This window comes from Myodes glareolus, chromosome 20 (genome assembly GCF_982192425.1).
Source record: "Myodes glareolus chromosome 20, mMyoGla1.1, whole genome shotgun sequence".
Classification (NCBI taxonomy): domain Eukaryota; kingdom Metazoa; phylum Chordata; class Mammalia; order Rodentia; family Cricetidae; genus Myodes; species Myodes glareolus.
In genome coordinates, this window is record NC_142045.1 from 52,728,626 (window position 1) to 52,747,699 (window position 19,074).

The 19,074-nt window shown below is 43.9% G+C and overlaps 1 protein-coding gene across 14 annotated transcripts in view; it reads right to left on the reverse strand.

The window, feature by feature from the left end:
* Positions 1 to 19,074, reverse strand: part of Mecom (MDS1 and EVI1 complex locus) — a 562,715-nt gene that overhangs the window by 395,644 nt on the left and 147,997 nt on the right. The window contains exon 1 of one of the 14 annotated variants that reach the window (XM_085682355.2): positions 10,039 to 10,165. The exons of the other annotated variants lie outside the window; for them this stretch is intronic. The gene's annotated coding sequence lies outside the window, so the exon portion shown is untranslated. Of the gene's footprint in view, positions 1 to 10,038; positions 10,166 to 19,074 lie in introns of those variants that run through there. 14 annotated transcript variants of the gene reach the window in all.

A 19,074-nucleotide genomic window follows, 5' to 3' on the forward strand; every position in this document is an offset into this window, starting at 1 on the left:
AAGTCTCTGGCTGCTACCATTGCAGGCAGCTTGAGTCTCACATCAGTAGGAGAAAGAGTGCCCCCGCAGGCCACCATTAACCTGCCAATTCTGCCTCCAAACAAGGCGGACAAGAGCTCACTAATTTGAAGATCAAAAAGCCACTTGTCCATTATAGAATTGGAATGAAAGGCAAAACGTTGCCGTTCTGAAGAGCACAGTAATTACGAGCTGTTAATTGCTCTCTCGTGGTGGCTCAGTTTTAATTAAAAAGAACAGCTCGTTGCGGGCCGATAAGCAGTCGTGGAGACCACTGGTTTAATCAACAAAGCAGAAAAATTTGTTTCTGCTGCAGCCAGCAACAGCTTGAGAAATCTTCAATGTCCAATTGAGATTAAAAACTGTCTATTTAGTGCAGTCAGATTTTATTTTAAGCAAGGAAATGACTATTTGAAGTCTTCCAGTGGAAATGTCCCAGCCACATCCCCGCTGGTGCCACGGGGACTAATCGCAGGCTGACGTCGTGATCGCTCAAGTAAGGAAATTTAGCGACTTTGCTCTTGACTTCATCATTCTTAGGTAATTGGCCTGTCTGAGGTGAGTACTCTTTTTCTTGTTTTTTTTTTTTCTTTCTTTCTTTCTTTTTTTTTTTTAACAAAGCACTTTAAAGTATAGAGGGCCCACAGACTGTGCATTTAATTACTGTTCATATTTCATGCCGTCAGACTGAATTTCATTTAAAAAGAAAATGATTTACCTATCTTTAAAAAGCCTTCTTCTGTGCTCTGCTATGACTGGGTGTGCGACCACCCCCAGCCCTGCCCACACACAAACACACAAGTGCTTTCAGGGGGGGTCTATGCTTACATTGAAAAAGGCACATACACAAAACACACACGCACAGTGTTGAGAGCATCAAAGATAATTCTATAAGACGTTCTCTGTCTTTTGTAGCCTCGTTCAGCAGTTGTAAATGACAGCCATCCTATGGGGGTAGGTAAACACTTTCTGGAAAGATAATACCACATTTGGTGAAAAAGGTTTCCTGGGTTAAGTGGGGTTGTGTGGTCTTAATTTGCTGGCATCTCCAACTGCAGGCAGCGTGCCTCTTTTCTTGTAAGTCATGGCAGGTGGGCAGCTGCTGGTTCTGCCTGCGTGCCCTCTCTGTTGTCTCCTAGATTCCGTGGAGAGGTAGATCTGGTCCTCCAGCAGCAAGGCAATGCCTTTTCCATTATCTAATCACAGACGCATCCCTCTAAGGTGTCTGGATAAGATTTCAAAGGTGTGTCAGTCACAGCAGCTGCGGCAGGAACCGTTGACCAACCCTTTCCTCCACATCAGTTAGGACAGCATTATTCCTATGGCACAAAGTGGCTCAGACATAGCCTCTGGGGAGATCTGTCCCCCCTAGAAATACAAAAGTCTCAAATTAACAATGCTCTTAAAAATACAGCCTACAAGCTTGTGTAGCAAAATGGATGCTTTAATTGGAGTAATAAAAAACCTAATCTATTGTTAAGTTAATTTGTTAATCCTTATCTTTTCTTTGAACACAGTACCCTGTCAGGCTGGTGGGGGCTGGTACCTCGTACGCGCCTGTGCAACCAGACAGTTAAGAGCAGGTAGCTCTCCTTCCTACAGAGGAATTCATCACTGAGTTTCAAATTAACTTTCTAATTACGATGGTGCTATTTTCCAGGAGGAGGAGGGAAATTCTGTGGGGTTTTCTTCTTTTATCCAAAAATGATGCACGACCTTTGCAAAAAGGCTAAAACCAATTCCAGCGTCATGCTCAACCGTGACTAACCATGAGGAATTCCTTAGCCTCCTCAACCTCATTTCAGTTCATGAAGAAGATAATTCTTTCAAAGGGCGCTTACAAAAACTAGATAAAATAATATTGTGAACATAGGACAGCGAGCGACAGCTGCCTGAAGGAATGTGCAGTTCTATAAAGACCCCCCCACTGGGTTCTCTATGGTCAGACCTGAAAAGCATCCCAAAGTTACCCTGCTGCCGCTCAATCTCAGCGTCACCGGCTATGTTATTAATCACTCGCCTGGTGACACGAAGAATCTGATTGCAATTTTCTTTCATGGAAAGGTGTTGGGTGGAAAAGACAGCACTATTTTCTCAAGTTTCAGCTCCTGAAAATGTCCTCAGAGTGTTAGTGAGCGAAGGAAATGACGCTATGCACACATTTTTGCCAGATTCCTCCTGCAAATCCCGTCAGTCCCGGAAGTAGGGTGGATAATGGGGAGGTAAAGTTTAGTCAAGTGATAAGCCCCTCACATGTGCAGCAAAATCTCCTGACCTGAAAAGACTACTGTGATAGTTAATTTTCATTGTCAGCCTGGCAGAATTTAGAATTCCCAAAGATGCTCTGTGAGGGAGTTTCCAGAGAAGTTTAACTGAGGAGCACCATCCTGTGGGCGGGTTCCAGACAGGCTGAAGAGGTGAACCTAGGCCCAGCATCCATCTCTTTCCACGCCAGGCTGTGTACCAAATGTGTCCAGCCGTCTGCACTCTCGCTGCCTTGCTCTTCCACCCTGCCGGCTGCTTCCCACTTACACCAGGAGCTGAAACAAACCCCTCTCCTTAAGCTGCTTCTGTCAAGGGTTTAGCTAGAGCAAGGAGAACATTGGGAATATATAATAAATATACCAAGATAACAAATTTATTTTCCTAAAATAATGCTTTTCTAAAGCACATTTCAAAGTCGCGGACTCTGGGCATTCCGTTGCTGGGAATTACAGGACATCTTTTATATCTCACTAATGGAAACTTTGATACAGTTGCTGTTCTCAATGGAAAACTCAGAACATAGATGGATCGGTAGCTACCACCTGTAGCCAGCCTGCCTGCAGTCAGTCATGGAAAAACAAAGGGACGCAGTCCAAAGAGACTCGCAAGAGTCCTGTGCAAATATTCGCCTTTAGAAACTTCCCGAGCAAGTCCAAGAAATAGCCGCTACATTCTGCACTCAGATAAATGTCAAAACTCACGGCTATTAATATGTTCATCATGGGGTCTCCTGTGCTAAAACAGGACTTGCTGAAAAAGTTGATAGTGGGGGCCAGACAGATGGCAGAGCTGATAAGAGCCCTTGCTTTTGTAGAGAGCAGGAGTTAGGGTCCTGTGTTAGAAGGCTCCTAGCCCCATCCCTCCAGCTTCAGGGAATCCAATGCTCGTGTCTGCCCTCCTTGGCACTTACACGAGCACGGGCAAGGGCGCGCACACACACACACACAGACACACACAGACACACACACAAGAGAGAGAGAGAGAGAGAGAGAGATATCTTTGGAAAATTAACAAACCATATGCCAGGAGGGGGTTCCATCACTAATTTACAGTGTGCCTCTGTGTAGGTCCTGCCACTTTCTTAATACAATGATTAAAGTCCAGAAGCCCTGGATCCCAAAACAAACTGAAGAGTCTTCATGTAATTTCTTAACGTTTTCAATTGGGAAAATATCTCCAGAAGATGAACTCTACTACTTTAGTAGTTGTAAGTGTACAATTTGGACACCTTAGCATACATTCAAGGGTATACAACCATCACTAATATCGGTCCAGAATATTTTTATCACAATAAACTGAAATCCTACACTTTAAACTCTAATTTCTCCTTTCTCCCTCCCCCCAGGCCCCTAGTACTCATTCACTGTTCCACTGACTGTCTCTATGAACTTACCTACTGCAAGCACCTTATATATGTTAAATCAGGGACAACTGATCCTTTGGTGTCTGGGCTTATTTCACTTAACGTAGTGCTTGCAAGGCTCATTCAGCTGTGACATGAGTCTGAAATGTCTTCCTTATAAGGCTGTGTAATACTCCATGGTGTGTTCACACCATATTTTATTTGCAGATTCTTCTGCTGGTAGTGACCAGTGCCGTTTCCACAATTTTGGCTGTTACGTACAGTGCTATTAGTAGCACTGGGTTTTAAGGCTGAAATCTGTAACTATTACCAAGAGTCAATGGGAATTCGAACTCAGATGGCTTCTGACAACAGTCTATCTGTCTACTTCAGATCCATATGTCTTCAGTGTACTAAGTCAGGAATACCAGGTCAACATCCCTTTCTTCCCTTGGCACTCTACGCAGCCAGAAGACATTCAACTCTCTTCAGGCTTCAGGCTTTTGGGATCAATTACTAAGTCAAAATCCCCCTTCACCACACACTGATCTGTAACACACTTGGTGCTAACTAAGGTCAAACAATGTGTTTGTGGGGCTTTTCTATATACTAACCCCTCTGAACTAGCCAGGGCATCAGACCAGTGTACCCTGATTACTAAGGGATTCTAGCCAATGTGACAGCAAAGGCACACATTCACCTTGCGGCTGGGAGTGGCAGGGAGAGGGGAGGGAGGACTGGACGGACGCGGACTTCCCACACTTCCTGTTTCTAGCTCCCAGGTGGCACCTGTCACCATGGTACAGTCTTGACTTTCTCAGGTTTGCTTTTGAGCCTCTTTGCTTCCCTCCTCACCCTTGCGTGAAGGTTTATCAGAGGAAACACTTGCCCTGCCAAGGATGGCCTCCATGCTGGGACAGATTAATCCAAGTTGAGTGAATTTCCTCCAGAGGAGGACACTAATTATTACGAAGGCACTTAGAACACAATGCGAACTGACATCTCCCAGACCGTTCCCTGCCAGCTCCGCATTGTCTTAGTGTCAGACCCTGTCAGTTCCCAGCCTTAATTACATCCTGTTTACAAACATTAGGCCTGACTTCAGATGAAGCCCTAACAGAGGTTGACAAAGGTCAGGGTCACATGGCTAGGATGTTATCTGTCTGTACTGGGCTCCGATAAACCAGAGGGAGACGGCTGATGCCAGAGATAGCTTCAGAGCGCAGAAGTGAGGGGGGGGGTCGGGGGGGCAGTCACTGGGATATCTAATCTCTGCCGACACATTTTCATCCCGGCTGCTCAGCACTAGGGCAGCAAGAGGGAGTCCATACAGAAGGCCAAACTGGTACTCCCTGATATCTGAGATTCCTGAGGGCGGACAAAGGTGTTGGGAAACCTTCTGTCCCAGGAAGGCCTGTGTCACCCTAAGCAGGAAAAAGCAAACACAAAGCACAAAAAAAGAACAAGACTTAAATCCAAAGAGGAAATGGAGACCTGGTTTGTTTCTTATAAACCTCGTTATTTTTTATTGTGTATACATGAGGTGGGGGGAATCGGCTACATATGTGTGCATGTGGAGGGAGCCTAAAGGACAGCTTCCAATGTCATTCTCGAAAGAGCTTCCCACTTCCTACTTTGCATTTGAAACATGGTCTCTCATTAACCTGGGGCTCATCTAGTAGGCTCAGCTATCTAGCCAATAAGGTACTAGGCCCAATGGTCCTTCTGCCCTCATCTCCCCTGCTCACAAGTGCTTGCCACCACACTCAGAGGCCATCAGCTTCTCAGGCCTGCAGTGAAAGTTCTTCGCTGACTGAACTAATTCCCCAGTGTTCCTTGATATTTTTGAAATGTTTTTTTGTTAGGGTCAATAAACAGGTTGTTCTGAAGAAGGAGGAGGAGGAGGAAGAGGAGGAAAAAGAAGAAGAAGGAAAGACAAACTTAGTGCTAAATTATATGTGCTAAATTTATAAGTAACTCACTAGATATACATTAAATTTCTTTTAATTCCAGTCGGTTAAAATAATAGTTAATATCATAACTCATGATCATAATATTTTTTAGGTTATAGTCTCATTGGTCCCTTGTCAAATTTCTATATGTACACACAGGGAAACAGCCTAATTAAACGGGGAAAGTCAACATAAAAGTAAATTTTCTCACCTCCAGACTAGGCACTTAGCCACACTCTAGAAAGTTAGCCTTTCTTGCCTGTATTGCCTTCTTTGTAGCCACATGAACATCTAGTCACTAGACTGGTTTAGCTACACCATTTGCTCCTTCGACACATCCTACCCCAACCAACTGCCATCTTTCCCTGTGATGGCTCCCTAACTGCCAACATTTAGATTTCTTTAACTGTTCCTCTTTGGAGACACGGCTCGAAGTCTTGAAATTCCCACAATGACCACAAAAGCGTGCAGATGCAATCGAATGAGCTGCTTGGGTCTTACGCATTTGGTTTCCTTGCAGTATCAAGACTTTTCCTGTGCTTGGCCATCCTGCATCGGAGTCCAATTCCAAGCCGTTCACACGGCTGCCTCCATAAATACACTCCTTGACTGGAGGACAATGTAAAATTTTGTTTTAACTGAATTCCTAAGCTAAGACTGTTCTTAGCAATGATCCCTAAAGCATTTCTTGTCATTTCCACCTTTCCTCACATCATATCCTATGCCACCAAGACCTAAGCCAGGTCAACTGCTTATCACTTCCCAAGTTCATGTATCCCCAGAGCTTTGATCTATTGCCACCAATGGACAAGTCTGCATTTTCCAGGTTTAGCCTTAACTCCTTATCTCTCTGTCTTCCTTGTCTCTGTCATGTGTATCAGTAATACACTGTCCATCCTGACACAAAGAAGCTGAGCCCCATTCACTACCAGGGCTTTCTTCCCAGCCCTCTCATCCTGGATAGAAGAAGCACCATTCTCCTGATTCTCAATCTATGGAGCATCCTTTCTCAGACCTAGTTCTTCATTGGGGTGAGAGCCCCATCTTGTCGATTCTTCGAGGCAACATCACCTGAGTCATAGACACAGATGTCACTGTGAATAAGCTGATTGAGGGCAGAGGAAACAGCTCAGGGAGTTAAAGGGTCTGGATCCCCAGCACCCATTTTTTAAGAGGCTGGGTGGTGCAGCATGCTCTATACCATGCGACGTGGGGGAGGCAGGTTGTACAGACAGAAGCCTGGGGTTTCTTTGTCAGTCTAGCCTGTCAGTGGGCTCCAGCTTTAGTGAGAGATCTTGTTTAAGAAAGAAAAAAATTGGAGGGCATTTCATGACACTCTTCTTCATCTTCCAACTCTTAAGTTCTTCTTTTGGTGGGGAAGTGAGATTCACCACGTATCCCCAGACGTTCTGGAACTCACAGAGATCCCACCTGCTCTGCCTCACTAGTGCTGGGATTAAAGGTGTGAACCACCACACCCAGCCCTGGCTCTGATTTCTTTTTACCCTCTCTTTCGCAATGTTCCCTAGGCCTTTGGAGGTTGGGGGTGACATGGATACATTTTAAGTCTGAGCGCTCATTTGTCCCTTATTCTCGGCACTTTGACTAGATATAACTGTCTGCATTAACCATAGCCTATGCAAAAGTGAGCTTCTTTGTCCAAAGCTGATAACAACTCTAGCCTATGGGTATAAACACAAATATGTAAAGGGCTCCCCCATTCAAATCAGATATTAACATTGCAGCCATGAACACACAGCGGCTACATTTATCTGCACAAGTCCCTCAACTTTCTATCATGGAGAGAGGTTCCCACGAAGCCTTAGCCCTTCCTAAGGAACCAATGACTGTTAAAAGTGGCTGAAGTAGAGGACATCATTTTATCTAATGCTGTAGCCACCAGAGATGAGATGGGAAACCGCTTAGAGGGAAAGGAAGGTGACGCCAGAAAGTAACAAAATCACAGACCTCTGCATCTACGACTGAAACTGCCAAAATTAAAGAAAAGTGATAGGGATCAGTAAAGAAAGATACCCAGGGTCAACCTGTGACCTCTACAGGCGAGTGCATGTGTATGAGCGTGCATGCACACACATGTGCACACCCATATCCATGATCAATCAATAATGAACAAACAGATGAAAATCTCAATGAACGAACCCATAAATTTACAGACAGATTCTGTAAAGTCACTGGCTTTATCATTTCTTTCTCCATAGTTTCTCAGTGATGTTTCTGACTGGCATCCCCATTTTCAAGACTTCCAAGAGTCTGTAATAACACAAGTATGGTTGCTTTAGATGCCTTAGCTTCCTCATCGAATCCCTCCCAACCACAGTTAAAAACAATAAAAGTGCTAGTTGATAAGCATAGTGTTCAGGTTTACCTAAAAACACGGGCCCTTTGCAACTATCCTAGCGCATATTCTACCTTGTCACATAAAAATGTCAAGTAGCTCAAGGCCCAGATTCAGCTCCTGCCAAGTGTGACTTATTCTCTTCCCCCAGGATGGCAACGAAACACTGTCAACTACCTTTGAACTGTTATCCTCAGAACAGGTGTGCACCCCGGAACACTCTGCGGTCCAGACCAGCTTTCCTAACTCATGGGAGATTATGTCATGAGGAACCAGATCCAAGGTTGGCATAGAGACATGTTATAGTCTTGATGCTCATGCATGGCATGCATAACACAGAGCTCTGCCCACCAAGTAGGATATGGAGTTCTCTGGCAACAAACGACTTTACAGTGGTAAAACCGAGGGCAAAGTCAAAGTCAAAGTGAACCAAAATCCCAGGTGTGGCGGACTCAAGCTGCTGCGCTCACTGGCAAGAGCAGCAGGGCACTGAACGTCACTGAAGGCCGGCAATAGCATATTTTAAGATGATGTTTCCACTGTACAACTGTCCAGTCCATCTTTTCTGTGCCGTCCATTCAGTAGTGAAATGGCCAACAGGAATATTTATCAATTAGCAGTAGGACTAGACACAGGGGGTCAAGACAGGAGGAGAAAGGAGGACAGGAGGAAAAATGAAGAGAAGAATGGATTCTTTTCTGCCAAACCTGGAGGGAGCGTGATGAAGCTGGCTTTCTGCATGCATTACAAAAGCATTTGAGAACTAAATACGGTTTAAAGATGGACGATAACCATCTGTTATCCAGGTCACATTGACACATTAATGGCTCTGTTTGTAAGTCCTAAGACAAGATTAATAATTAAGGGCTTTAAAAACACCAGGCACACTTGCAACCTCTTCCCTCCCCTAAAAAATAACCATCTTGCCATTTGTCAGGGGGTTGTTTTCTGTTGCCCACATTCATAACTTCTGTCTTGTGTACAGCTTACTGCCCCGTCAGAACTGGGTAACAGCCCTGGCTAGTTTCTCTGGAAATATACCCCCGATATTTCATAACAGTCCTGTCTGCAACTGCATGCTTTACTAACCCAAACAAGACAAAAATCTAGTTTGAGGAGGAAAAGATTTAAAAGGGCCAGGAAGAAACCATGCCAGTATCCCATCTCCTACTTTGGTATTTGGGCATGCGTAAAGGCCTAAATTCAAGGGATCTCCAGAATCGCTAACACCAGGAAAGAGACTCTTTCTAAACAAGACAAAAAGAAAAAAGAAAGAAAAAAGGCACTGGCATAAGAAAAACCTCTACAACAATTAAGCACAGACTCAAAAAATAGCATTTTGAAATAATTTATGTTGCCAACTTCCCACTGCCTTGTTTACAGCAGACACTGGGGCTGGGTAGAGGCGGAGACTAAGGATTTAGCTTGCAAAAAGCAGGGAGCGGGAGAAAGCGGCTCTGATGGTACAGAATGGAACAGAAGCCCTGAGCACTGGAAGTGGGGGCGGAGGGGGGGAGGGAGATGGATGGAGAGCGAGGGAGAAATGGGTGAAAAGCATCTCTGCCTGCTCGCACTGACCACTGAGGTGTCTGGCCCCCAGACAACACTATCTGTAATTTAATAAAGTTAAATTCAATTATGGAAATGCCTTCAACATGGAGTGGGTACAGAAGCTGTCCTCATTCCCTTCCTCTGGACAGCAAGGGACAGTTCTGGTGTCAGCATCACTGGGAAAAATGGAAAGGCTGCGGGGGGGGGGGGGGGGGGGGAGTTGGACATTGTCATGGAGCCTCCTATATGTCAGACTCTGTATGTCACTCTCTTAAAATACTTGAGAGCTGCTACTTTTGAGAATCAATTTTCTGTAATATTCAATTCAACTCCTAAAATAACTAAGCACAGAGAATATAATATTTGGACCTCTTTGGTCAGTAATTAAAAAAAGATTTTAACAGAGATTTCAGCATAAAAATACAAAGGAAAAATGGGGATCGGGGCTGTCTATGGGAGCCCCCCCCTCATATGCCACAGTTGGAAGAACAGCTGCCTCCTGAGACTGCCAGACAGGATGAAGCAGAGCCCCTTCCCGAAAGGACCCACCTCACCTTCGGTTCCAGCACCAAGGCTGCTCTCCCGGGTCCTTCTGCTCCTCTGTCCCTCTAGTCAAAGGTGCAGAGCAGGGAGGAGAAGCCAAGAGGATCTGCTCAGGGACCGTGCCCCAGGCCAGACCCCAGGAACAATATTATTCTATGCTCCTATGACAGCCCCACTCACTTGCTCCATTGTGCCGGCCCATATTTTGGGCAGTTGGGAACTGGCCAACTCCAGCAGGGCCTGCAGCCTAGACAAACAGCAGTCATCCTTTATTGATACAAAGTAAATACTCAGTGCCACCATACAAAGTAAATATTATTATCTCCATTTTACAGGGGAGAAAATTAAGGTAATCTATTTAGCAGGTTATGGTTAGGATTTTAACCTCAGTTTGTCTGACTCCAAGACATTAATTTTTTTCAGGGGGCATAGTTTCCCCCTCAACCACACTATTCTGCCTCCTAAGTCCTACATAGGCCCAAAGAATCAAGAGGAAAATATAGCAAAGTGTTCTCTCTCACATTCAAACAAGGCATCTGGAAATGAAATCCTTTGTGTGCATGGGTTTAATAATTGAAGCTCAGTCGTTTGAATTTGAAAATAAAAATGTGAATAGTAAAGTAAAAGTGTCCTACCAGCCTCTCATCCCATCCTGTTCTATACACACTCTCACACACACATACACACACTCTCACACACACATACACACACTCTCACATACACATACATACACTCTCATACACACACACATTCATACGCACACACTCATCCACACTCATCCACACACTCACACATATATTCAAACTCACACACGCATCACACTCACACACACACTCATACACACTCAAACAAATTCACACATACACACTCACACATATACACTCACACACACATACTCATACACAACACATTCACACACATATGCATTCACACACTCACACACACATTCACTCACACACTCACACACATTCACACTCATACAGACACTCACACACACATTCACACTCACACACACACACACACATATACTCACTTACACACACACACGCATACACACCACAGGATACATGTACAAATAAATGCTGTTAAACAGAAGTTCAAAACTGCATGATAAGTATTTAAAGAAAATAGCTAGAAATTTGGCTACTACCATTTGAACACTAAATGATCCTCATGCTAGAGCTTTTGACAAGCAAGCAGAGGAATGGGGTGTAGTTTAGTCAGCAGAGTGCTTGCTAGCATGCGGAAGGCTATAGGTTCCTTCCCAGGCTCCATATACTGATGGTGGTGACTTTGTATACAGCCCCAGCACTTGGGAGGTAGAGACAGGAGAACCACAAGCTTACTATCACCCTCAACTACAAGGCTGCTCCAGCCAACATGAAACCGTGTCTAACGTTTTAACAAATAAGCTTAAGTGAAAAGGAGCAAATTATGATTTTATATATTATTATATACTAATATAATTCTCACTAGCATCTAGTAAAAAAGGTCCTGTATTGATATCTAAAATATGAGTAAGATATTAGATAATACCTTCTGTGCCACTCGCTGTAGAAAATGCACACACACACACACACACACACACACACACACACACACACACAGTGATCGTTTAACAAGACTTAAACCAACCCTCAGCAAAAGTTAAGGGAGTGCCATTGGTTAAGACAAAAAAGGGAATCATTTTCTTCTAAATTGGCCCTGCCTGATTTTTATTCCTATCAAGCAAGTGAAAGAACTGATTTCACCCATCTGCTTTTCCAGGTCTGTCCTCTGCTCATTTTAAACAATACACATCTACTGTTCCGTTGACGTTCGTGATGACTGTCGAAAGCCCTGTGCAGAAATATACTTGCTTAGCTCAGAGATTCACCGCTGCCTCCCACGCCGTCCGTCAGTGCCACAGGCCACATCAGGGTCTGACTCCAGACCGTGCCAAGACTCACTGCCCTGCAGAACTTCTCCCACTGTCCGCTTTCTGCGTGGACTTGGAGCACAGAGAGTCTATGTTTTTACCGTCAAAGGGACATGCGGATCTTCCTGACTATCTCAGGGAATTTGTCTTCTCCTTGGTCCAGTTCTTTAAGTGCCAGCTCTCAGAGGAACTGGACCCTAGTTTCCTTAAATCAACAAAGCATCTGAATTCATAATCAGGCTACACTTTCCAAAAGCAAGCAACAGCAGAAAAAAAAAATACTGCAATATTCAGGTAAATGAAAACAGCATGTGTGGGGTACCAGGAAGTCATCTTATGGCACAAGCAGTAGGAACCCTCTCAGGTCATCAAACAACTAAGACACTTAAAATTAGCCAGTCGGTGATCAAAACAATCATCTCAAATACCATAAGCTGTGCAACAAAGCTAGAGAAATAAATACATAATAAATAAATAAACAGATAAGAAAACGACAGATAAATGAGCAATTATAATCACCGTTGCCTTGGCAGGAAGTCTTAGGGACGAGCAAGAACTAAATGATGAAGGGGCCATTGTCGCCTCTTAAATCTTGGTGACTACTTCCAGATGAGCTGCTTGGCCTAGAGAGGAAATGAAGCTAAGAAATTCTCCCCAGCTGTTGAATTTCAGTGAGAAATTTACTGTAGGGGAGGCTCATTCACAAGAGGATGGATTTATCTAAGCACTGTAATTTTGCTGTTACATTCAGGCAGATTATATCTCCTAAGTTTGTGCATACTAACCCAATTTGCACTGTAGACATTTTGAATTATGGGGGAAAAAATAGGTTGCCACTAGACTGTCCTATGACTAGCATCTAGGGAAAGAATCATCTCCAGGGGATTATACAAATAGACTTTTTCTTCTCAAACCAGCCAAAAACATACACTGAGCCCTAAAACGTTTCAACAGTCTATTAGACAGAGGGGAAAAGCTCTCTGGAATTACAGTTATTTTCAAAACATTAGCAGTACCAAGGAATAATGTAGCTCATAAAAAGGTCCCCAAACAATAACGGGTCAATGAGAGCCCAAGGAATTCTATCCATTCATTTAGTTAGGCACCGTGCTAGGTGCCAGTACTTTACCTACAAAAAAAGATATAAAAAACACTTATCCTAAAGGAATTTATATATCCCAACAGCGAAGGAGGACACCAAGTATCTAAGTACACAGAACAACTTAATAAAAATTGTGTGAAGAAAGCAGCTGGCAAGTGTAGTCCTGGCAACCTCCAAATTAATTTAAAGGCACCTAGATGCTGTTAGGGGTGGAAGTACCCTCAAAGAGTTCATTTAAAATAAAGTTTGGAAGCATTGTTGCTGGAGGTCTGGGCCTTCCATCCACCTAGCACTGTGGGATCTGCCACCTTGAAAATGAAGGCAACCAGAAGCAGCTCAGCCCTCGTAGGCTCATACTCTTGGTTATTTAAATTTCTGTATATGTAGATTTCATTTTTTGATTTTCACTTGCTTTCTGCTCTTTCCTTTTCTTTTCCACCATGTTTCTCATGTCCACAGTCACACGGTCACTCTAAGAATGAATCAGTGCCTCTTTAACCTGGTGGCCAGGGTGACACTCTTGCCTTTTTCCCTTTCTGCAACTGATAGGGAAAAAAATGGGACGACGTCCCTAAGTCTAAAATAGGACTTCTTCTTCTTCTTTTTTTGTTTTGTTTTGTTTTGTTTTGTTTTTTGTTTTAAGGGAGGCAGGCACAAACCTACCCTGACCCTGAATGGTTTTAAAAACACCTGCGATGATCTACACAGAACCTCAATACTGAAGACTCCGGCTAAGGGAAGCGCCATGGGTGACGGTGTGACTGAGCAAAGCTGGGCGCCTGAGTTCCATCCCCAGGGCTCATGTCAGCTGGAGCTAGTCGGCACTAGTGTGCACTTGCCTTCTCAGAGCTGAGGAGGGAGAAACAAGCAGAGCCTTGAGGCTCCTGGCCAGTCCATGTGACTAGATCAGGGGGTTCTAGGCCAGTGAGAGCGGAGAGGCCAGGGAGATGTCTCTAAAAGCCAAGTGGGAAGGGGAAGGCCCTTGAGGAACTATTCTGAAGCTGACCCCTGGCCTCCATATTCAGGTACATACACAGACACATATACCCCACATGTGTAACATTTATACACACACACACACACACATACACCCACATGTATAACATATATACACATGCACATATACTCCATATGTATAACATGTATACACAGACACATACCCCCACATGTATAACATGTATACACATGCAGGGGGGAAAAACTAGAGAACCATAGCACATGAGAGCGTAAATACTTCTGAGAATGAACCTCATCCAGCACTCTGAGAGTCACTGATCTGTGAGGGCCTGTCATTTGGCTTTTGCCGTGGTGAACATGGTAAGACACAGCCACATAAATTGTGCACAGAAGCACTGGTTAAATGGAAATGGGCTAAACACAACAGCTTGCATACAAACGCCCAGCTCTGTAGATTCTCACTCAAACTAACTGGCTCATCTTCAACCCTATAAGTCAGGAATCCAAGGTAGTTCCACACATAAAACAGCGTGGTATGCCCCTGTGCACTTGGTTCTAAAATGTTCAACTTGGCCCTTGACTGTTGGCAGAGGCTTCGCTTTTAGAAGGAATCCTTCATAAATAAAGATGAAGGAAGACAGGGTTCAGTGTTTCTGGCTAACAATGCCAGGTGCTTAAGCAGATAAAAAACAGCTCAAGGATTTGGGGACTTTAACAAGCAAATCTTCCTTCTCCCCACCTCCATGTCTTTTTGCTTTTGGACTGCTATTGAAGTGGTCACTGCTGACTTTTGACTGTTTATCATCCACTGTGCTCTGAACCCAGCAAATATGTTCCTGGAGATGGCCTCCTCAACCCACTGAGACTTGGTGCTCAGGTGGGCTTGGCTCTGATCTGTGTCACCCAGACTCCCAAAGACAGTGTATGATATAAGCCTAGACAACAGGAACATTTCAGCCATGACCACTGTGGATGGTTCAGGGCTGGGAATGGGACCCACGCCAGGCCACAGTCTATGTTCCGCTCTTCCATGGAGGTCACTGGGAAAGAGCTGAGCTCTTCTGGTTACTAGCTAGGAGGTTCCCGGAATGACAACCAAAGGAGAGACGGCTTGAGGATGTAAGCCACGTGAAAGAACCCCAAGGGTAGAAGTGGAAAGGGACTCTGAGCCATAATGACATCAGAGTCCTGAATTCAGCACTGTTGGCGCGAATCTACCCTGAGCCTCGCAAGGAAATTTGAATTGCTTTTTTGTCTTTTGCAAGCACAAATGTATATTTGTATATTAATTTCCCTGATTCTATTCTGTTCTCAAGTACCACCTCCCTGGACCTCTAGGACAATGGACTACCCAAGTTGAGAACCATAGCAAGCAGAGGCAGCTCAGCCCTCACAGGTTCAAATCCCTGCTTGTTCAGATAGCCACATACATTCACTTACGCTTGCTTTCTGCTGTTGTAAGTTCTTTTCCATCATGCTTTCCACGTCCATAGTCAATACAAAAATGTATCAGTCCCTCTTAAACCTGGCAGCCAGGGGCAAACTCTTGCCTGTTCCCCCTTCCTGTAACTGATAGGAAAGAAATGGGGCTTTGTTCCTAAGTCAGGACTTTTTTATTTTTATTTTTTTTAATGAAACCATTTTGGATAGCATGTGCCTAGTTTTAAAAACAATTGCTATGTTCTACTTAGAACCTTAAACCTAAAGACTCCGGGCTTGGGAGATAGCTCAGTTGGTAAAGATGTTGTTGAACGAGCCTGGGAGCTGAAATGCATCCCCAGAAGCCACAAGTAGATTCCCAAGCCTCCCAGACACCAGACAACATTCTCACACCTAAAATGACATTATTTGTTAAAAATTCTGGTGATACCTCCTTTCTCATCACAGTTATTTTCTCCTTCTATTTTGCCAAGTATCAATTCAGGTCACTACTCAAAGGACTGTGTGATCCAATTTTCTAGTCATTGTTGTAAAAACTCAAAACTTTAATCTAAAAAAAGAACCAATGGTATGTGGGAAGGCAGAAAATGTATGTGATATGGTGGCTTAGATGTCTAGTAAAACAAACTTTAAAGTCTAGCTCTACCCTCTCCCACCCGACCTGTTCACCCTCTCCCACCCGACCTGTTCACCCTCTCCCACCCAATCTGTTTGACTTTTGGAAGTCAGGTAATAATTGAGATTTGGGTTACTAAGGTGTTTAGCACAGACAAAACCACTCAGCTTTTGGACTGCTGTAAAATCAAAGTATGTACACAGGATGCGACAGGTAGATGACAGGGAGAGACACTGTAGTCACTACTCGTGTGAGAAAGAATCACAGAGGAAACAGTTTCAAACCTAAAAGTAAGGACAGAGCTCATACAATAAGATGGAAAGGTAGATGAAGTCAGCCACAAAAACCCTGCAGACTGGCACCGTGATCCAGAAGCCAGAAGCTAGAACCAGCCCCAGTACCTTCTTCTAGCTCTTAACTATGCTGTCTCTTAAACAGATACCTCTCTGTGAGTGACCAAAGTTCTGGGAAACTTTGTCTAAAAAATAAAGAACTAAAAAACAAAGAACTCTGTGTCTTTATTTTTGTACCCCTGTCCCTTAGGAAATGATCAGCGAATGCTCTCTGTGTTCTGAACATTGCTGTCTTTTTTCCCTGATGCCCACTTCTAATAATGGGCAAAATCATCAGAGCCCTGAGCATATGCAGCATATACACGCCCGCCAGAATAACCATCTCTAAATCCTGCTTATTTGTAGTATGTGTCTGGGATGGGGCGTGCATGCACAAGAGTGTGTGAGTCTATATTATAGGCATGTGTATGTGCATGCATGTGGAGACCAGAAGTCAGCCTAGGTGTGGCTCCTCAGGTACCACCGCCTTCTGCTTTAAGACAGGGCATCTTACTAACCTGGAATGTACACACTGTATTCGGATGGTTTCCCAGTGAGCCCCAGGAATCTGCCTGTCTCTGCCTCCTCAGTACTGAGATTACAAGCATGTGCCATCATGCCTGTTCGGTTTGGGTTCTGGGAACCGTCCAACTCAGATTGTAATGCTTTCCAGGCAAGGGCTTTGCTGAGTGAACCATCTCTACAGACCCTCTAGGAGTTCCATCTCATTCGGTTATGGTGATCTTCCAAGATGTCCCCATATACCTGCAGACCAGGGTCCTGAGAGTTCATCAGGAGTGCATGCTCTCAGGCTGTTCCTAAGACCTACCGAGTAAGAACTCCTGTGGGTGGGACCTAAAAATCTACACTTTCAGAGGAACCATGAGCCCAGGGCATGCTAAAATTGGAGAAATTTTAAGTAGAACCTTAATGTACTTGCTTTAAAAACATGAGGCCATGTAAGCGAATGTTTTAGCATTTCAGTGTGCAGGGGCAAGGGCAGGCTACAGTAACCGCTGCATTTTTTAATCACACAGTATCTCTGTCAGGCTTCCCATGGCAAACCAGCGGAAAGATCTCTGCTAAGTATGCACTGTACGAAACAAATGGCATCATTGACTTGAAAGGTAGGAGCCCAGTTGTCAATACTTAGAAGACTGTCTCACCTTAACAGGTATTGGAAGACAGCATTACATCATCTTTCTTTTTAAAGTTAGTGATAAAGTCAGCATGACTGAACTCTTATCTTTTCTTTTGTAGAAAATTAACAAACAAAATTGTACTAAGTAGAAAAGCATCCAAAGCTATTTGTCCTCCCAGACAAGTCCTGGCAAAACATAAGCTGGGGCCCCATAGATGCCCACATACTGAGGCTAAAGGGGAGGGAGAGGTTTCAGGAAGTACCGCGCTCCTCCTTCTGGGGCCAAGAAAGGCCTCCTTTTGTCAACAGATGTCACAGCATGGCATTGCAGGACAGACAGAGCATCCACCAGAAGTATCAGTGTCTGTCAGTGGCACAGCAGCCTCCCAGGGGCGATTCCCCATCAAACTTACCCTCACAAAGAACTGTGGAAAGAAGGAGCCACCTGACTAAATCTGTCATTTTGAACCTCACATGCTTGAGTCAGTACAGCAGGTGTGCAGAAGGCAAGAGCAGATGCTGCACTTAATGTTCTTAGCCCATTGCTAGGCTCTCCAGCATCAGCTAGAAGCCTGAGGTGTCCTTTACTCTCCAGCTTCTTTAGACTACTTGTTATCTACACGATGTTAACACAAACAAACAAACAAAACCACGGCTTTAGCCAGAAGCTGTAAAGAGAGCTGCCTGCTTAGCAAACAAGAACACAAGACATCTTGTAGCAGCTGTTAGTGATGAACAAGACCTGCGTATGATTGAGCCATTTAAAGTCTGAGCATGGGTCTGGGGGGGGGGGGGAATCATGAACTGCTTCCCCTAGGCAATTGATGGCTGCACTAAGGGGTGGATGGGATTTTCTTCAAGGATCCTGCCCTTGAGAGGCCACCCATGCTCCAGTAGATGGTCCTATACCCACGTATATGCAGGGAGAACCATGGGCATGCGGGGAGCACCGTGTACATGTGGGGAGCACTGTGTGCATGCAGGGAGCACTGTGTACATGCAGGAGCACCATGTATATGTGGGGAGCATCATGTATATGTAAGGAACACTAAAGAGACTCCATTGGAGGGTATTTAAAAAGAGCACATGAAGTTGGGAGGGGGAAATGATGGGAAGATAAAGAGAAGGAAAACGAAAGAAAAGAAAGAAGAGTAGATTTGATCAAAACACATTATATGCATGTACATGTGCAAAATTCTCAAACAAAAACAAAAATCTGAAAAACGTGCAAGGCACCCAGTTAAATGTGATTGACAAATAAACAATATTTTTACAAGTGCTTCTCAGGTTTTTCATGGTATGTAATTATACTTTCTGTTGTAATACATATATATGTTTGTATATACATATATAATATTATATGTGTGTATTTATATAATCAATACTATAAATTCACATAGTACATATATTTATTATATACTAATATAATTATATAATATACAAAATGTATTTCTATATGTATATTATATAGTACATGCAGTGTTATATTTTATATATTTTGTTTATATAATATTTCTTGTTTATCTGGAATTCAGCTGACT